General features: G+C 40.2%; 1 long non-coding RNA gene across 1 annotated transcript in view; it reads right to left on the reverse strand.

Moving 5' to 3' along the window:
* Nucleotides 1-620: 620 nt before the first annotated feature.
* LOC138045448 (uncharacterized) overlaps nucleotides 621-5568 on the reverse strand; it is a 6788-nt gene continuing 1840 nt past the window's right edge. The window contains exon 3 of the long non-coding RNA XR_011131586.1: nucleotides 621-725. This is a non-coding gene — a long non-coding RNA (uncharacterized lncRNA). The remainder of the gene's footprint in view (nucleotides 726-5568) is intronic.

Raw genomic sequence — 5568 nt, forward strand, 5'->3', positions numbered from 1 at the left:
ACAGTTGACTCTGAAATTGCTTTTTTCCTTTTTCATTCGTTCGCTGTGGGTGTGCTTGTTTTCTTTTAAAACTCATACGGTTCAAGAAGAATTCATTTCCAAACTGGTGAATTCCAAGGTAAATTTCACTCGAAAAACCGATATCGTACTCATCGCTTCGTGATTCATGCGATGTCGGTTTTCAGCGTAAAATTTACCGTGGAATTCACTAGTTAGGCAATGAATTTTTCTATAGAAGAAAGCAAAGAAAATGATTTAATTATTAAAGCTGCAACCGGAAACATCAAAACGCGGACAATTCGAAACCTTTTATTTTCACTAACCCTACAGGCAGTAAGAATAAATAACCAGGGAGCTCCGTTTTTAGGCTTGGCTAAATCTATATATTAACCACCGTCAATTCTTTTCATCCAGCTCTTAAATGTACCTGGGAAATTTCGGAAACTTCATTGGCTTTACTAGATATCAAAATTTCTATTAGTGGCAACGTGCTATATACCAGTGTGCACTACAAACCTACAGATTCTCACAGTTATTTGTTGTATTCATCGTCACATCCATCACATGTCAAGAATTCCATTCCATATTCTCAATTTCTTAGACTTCGTCGTGTGTGTAGCGATGACTCCGATTTTTCCAGAAACTCAAAGGAGATGTGCCAGTTCTTCGAAAACGTGGTCAAAGCAGGCCATCATCGCGCCCAACAATTTGATCGACAGTCAGCACTGCAAACATCACAAAAAGATAAGAATAACATAATTCCATTCACCCTCACTTTCTATCCTCATAATCACGCAGTCAAAAGTATCATTCTTAATAACTTTAAATTACTCCAAAATGATCCCGAGACTGGTAGAATCTTTTCGCAATCTCCACTTATTTCATTCAAACGCGAAAAAAAACGTAGGAACTTTTTAGTTAGAAGCGCGCTCAAAACTAGCGAGCAGCCCGACACTTTCAAATGCGCGCGCTCACGATGCAAAACTTAACACTAGCAAAATATCGGGATCTAAGCGGTCTGTTAAGATCACCGATCGTTTCACATGTACCTCCGCAAATGTCATTTATTGCATAACCTGTACGTTATGCAATAAATTATACATTGGCGAGACAGGTAGACGACTAGGCGACCGATTCCGCGAACACCTTCACGATTTTGAGAAGAATGACAAGGATGCATCTAAGCCAGTCGCTCGTCATTTTTATCTCCCTAATCACTCCAAACAACACATGGCTATCTGCGGCCTTTCCCTAAACCAAGGTAGGACGGAAAGCCGCAAGAACAAGAATTCAACTTCCAAATCGGCCCCCTTAATCCCCACGGTATTAACGAACGCTTTTCATTTAACTAATGTATTCCTATTTTTCACGTTGCCATGTTACCTCCAATAGCTTAGCTCCTACTCCACTATAAAAACTACACACAACCCATAATTCCTCGATTCGCTCTGACTCTGTTGATAAAACCAAATTTTTGTATACTTCTTTCCAACCGATGCAGCACCACAGTTTCTTTAGAAACTATCCCCTTAACATCTGCTCAGCTGTGAAAAACCAAACATTATATTTTTCCTGTCATCTCGAACATCTATGCACTGCTCAGATTTTTTGCATGCGTGAAGCATCTGTGTCAAATGATGGCAAGATACTGGGTTTTTGTCAGTTTCTTTTTCTGTCAAGTGTTATAAAGTTTGACAATGAAATGAGCGAAGTCAAAACAAAGATCACAATCGCCCAACTCTTCATGAGTGATGCAAAGTCAAAATTTACTCTCCAAGACGCGTACGACGTTATTTATCACCAGGTAATTCCATCGTTTTGGAAATAGCAGCTACTTTATTATCCATCTGCGTCACAATTTTTCACTGATTTTGGGGCTCATTTTGTTGAAACCAAGAGAAAATGAGGGGACAGAGACGGATGCTCAAGGAGTTGGCCGGGATATGTTATGTCCACGAAAGTTATTTTTAGACGAGCGGAAGTCTTTGTTCTAGCGGAAGTCTGTCTTCTGAGACGTCCGCATGCAGTCTTGCCTCGCTCTCACGTTCTTAGTGAAAAGAGAAAATGATGGCGCGCGTGGAAGGCTGATGAATATATATTTTCTTTCAAACATCGGACCGAGGTTGGCCTGCATGCGGACGTCTCGGAAGACTTCCGCTCGTCTAAAATAACTTTCGTGGACATGACATATCCCAAGGGCTGGACCGGGAGCCTCCTTCTCTGTCCTCTCATTTTCTCTTGGTTGAAACTCAAGCACGCTTCCAACAGGCCTGTGAACCCTTCCTTCTTACAGAGCAATACTAAAAAACTTCTCCCATATCACATTTCAACCTTAAGCTCGAAAATTCAATACACAACATGATATTATAATTCACAAAGGCAGAAAATACCACAGAATCCTTTTCCAGCGAAAAATTTATTGACACTAACAGCATATTTGCTCTTAGAGGCGAAAACCTCTTCCTATTTCATTGCGTGCGTGAAGACAAGAAACTCAATCGTGTCAAATCACCATGTACTTCAGGTAAATACAGCTCACTTTGATTTCGTCTCGACGGGCGATAGATTGTTGTCGAAGTCCAGTACTCATCGCTTTTGAGATTCCTGCCTAGTTTATCCAACTGACTTTCCATTATTGAGCTCCATAAGGGTATATTTTGTTTAAGGATCCACTAAAACTCCATTCGTGTTACATGACTTTCGACGCCATTGCAGGCTAAGTTAATGCTTGTACTGTGTCCACCAGAGAAATCTACGCAGTTCCACTACCCTCTCGATCCTAAGAAAATACGCGCAGAAGGCTCTATGCACAAAGACACCACTTACCAGGGGAGTGACAGCCAAGACTTTACCGACACGGAAAAAAAATAAAAAATAAAAAAATAAATAAAAAATAAAACAAATAAACTAAACGCAGACCTCGACTGGGTTTGCCACAGGCAACCCAGTAACGAGATGCTTCCGTGAAGCATACACTGGGTTGCCTGTGGTACGTGTTACAGAAAATCTGAAGGCACTGAATTGTGTGGTATTGAAATACAGCATTCCAGTCTCCGAAGAATAACAAATAAAAGAGAAGCGAGAAACATTGGCTTCTGGGCTGACATGTTGATAATTTTCAAGTTCCCTCACAACTTCTTTTCACCACAAGTGTGCCCTCTGAGCATCTGACAGCTTTGTAATACTAAAATTCACTGAAGTTAAACCCTTTCAGGCGGGGTTAGTGTCAGGATGGGAGACCAAAACAATAAACCCCTCATAAAACAGAAGCATCTGACCGAAAATACTATTAACGCTAACAAATGCGAACTCAGCAAGGTACAGATTCTGTTAGCTTGCTTTAAGCAAAACAAATATTGATGCAAAAGCAAATAACTATTGATTCACAGTTTTAAGAAAGAGCAGAACGAAGTTTCCGGGACGGTCGATCGAGAATAAAATATTTACGACATGAAAACAACATTAATTTTGAACCGTGAATATAGAATATAAAAAGGTTACGATCAGCGACAAACATTTTGGGAGATTTTTGCTACGTTCAAATAAATCGCCAAATCGAAAGTGACATGCCGGAATTCAGCGGGCGCCGTGATTAAGTTACCGCGGCATGTTTACTCGCCAAACAGTGAAGTATCTGTGTCAAATGATGGCAAGATACCGGGTTTTTGAAAGTTTCTTTTTCTGTCAAGTGTTATAAAGTTTGACAATGAAATGAGCGAAGTCAAAACAAAGATCACAATCGCCCAACTCTTGTTTATGCAAAGTCAAAATTTACTCTCCAAGAAGCGTACGACGTTATTTATCACCAGGTAATTCCATCATTTTGGAAATAGCAGCTACTTTATTATTCATCTGCGTCACAATTTTTCACTGATTTTGGGGCTCATTTTGATGAAACTCAAGCACGCTTCTAACAGGCCTGTGAACCCTTCCTGCTTACAGAGCAATACTAAAAAACTTCTCCCATATCACATTTCAACCTTAAGCTCGAAAATTCAATACACAACATGATATTATAATTCACAAAGGCAGAAAATACCACAGAATCCTTTTCCAACGAAAATTTTATTGAAACTAACAACATATTTGCTCTTAGAGGCGAAAACCTCTTCCTATTTCATTGCGTGCGTGAAGACAAGAAACTCAATCGTGTCAAATTACCATGTACTTCAGGTAAATACAGCTCACTTTGATTTCGTCTCGACGGGCGATAGATTGTTGTCGAAGTCCAGTACTCGTCGCTTTTAAGATTCCTGCCTAGTTTATCCAACTGACTTTCCATTATTGAGCTCCATAAGGGTATATTTTGTTTAAGGATCCACTAAAACTCCATTCGTGTTACATGACTTTCGACGCCATTGCAGGCTAAGTTAATGATTCTACTGTGTCCACCAGAGAAATCTACGCAGTTCCACTACCCTCTCGATCCTAAGAAAATACGCGCAGGAGGCTCTATGCACAAAGACACCACTTACCAAGGGAGTGAAAGGCAAGACTTTTACCGACACGGAAAAAAATACTAAAAAAAAAACCGGAAATCTACCTATTTTCCGACTGGGTTTGCCATAGGGCAACCCAGTCAAAAAAAAGAAAACGAAAAATAAAAAAAACCCAATGTCCCATTCATTTATTTGATCATAGTTGACTGGGTGTTCACAATAATTTATAAATGCACGCCAAGGATCAGCGGTTCATTGAGCAAGTTAGAGAATTTATTCATCAGCTATTGGAGCTTTGAAATTACAAGCTGTGAAACATCGCAAGTTCATCTCACGTAGAAAGGAATTGCATTGCGTTTGGGTAAGAACATAATACTCTATGTTCGAAGCCTTTTTGATGGGGAAGGGGCGGGGGCATTGAGGTCTATTAGAAACTGCAAACCCCCCTCCCCTCCCCTAAAATAAATCACCTAAAATCGCTTCTACAAACTGAATATCTGAACATTCCAAATACATTTTTGACGCATGCATCATATGGACTAAACGTATTCATGTTATAGTCAAGTATTTGTGGATGCCTTGCTTGTGAATAACGCATATCCTCTAGTTTGTGTTTTTCGGCTTAAATGTCAGAGATCCAGATCCCCGCCAAAAAATTGTCCCCAAGTGAATGGTAATACATCGCAACAGAGGACTTAAAGTAGTTGAAGAGAGCGGAAAGAAAGATTTTGCTACCAAATGCATGAGTGGTATCGATAAGCTTAAGCGGGACAGTGAACTGCCATGAGAAAAGAATACCGACAATTAAATAGTCATTTATGCCTCATGCTTCATACAGTCTGACTGATCTTGTTGGCAAGGCATTGCTCTGGGCGAACTCCGTTTGCTGGGACACAAATAATACCACATTTGTTTGGGATATTTTGGCCAAGCTCTGATGGGCTAGGCCGTTTATTGAAAATCAGCGTGGTAACCTAGGAAATACCCAAATATAGAAGACATGATCCCAGCAAAGATGAGGGGACACACGCCATCCACAAGAAAGTAAAAATAGGCAGGGTGGGGAGGGAAAATTGATTTGACTCTGTTGAATCAGCCTCCGTCTAGCTTGTACAAATGGTGAATGATC

The sequence above is a fragment of the Montipora capricornis genome, chromosome 4 (assembly GCF_036669925.1).
Source record: "Montipora capricornis isolate CH-2021 chromosome 4, ASM3666992v2, whole genome shotgun sequence".
Taxonomy (NCBI): Eukaryota; Metazoa; Cnidaria; class Anthozoa; order Scleractinia; family Acroporidae; genus Montipora; species Montipora capricornis.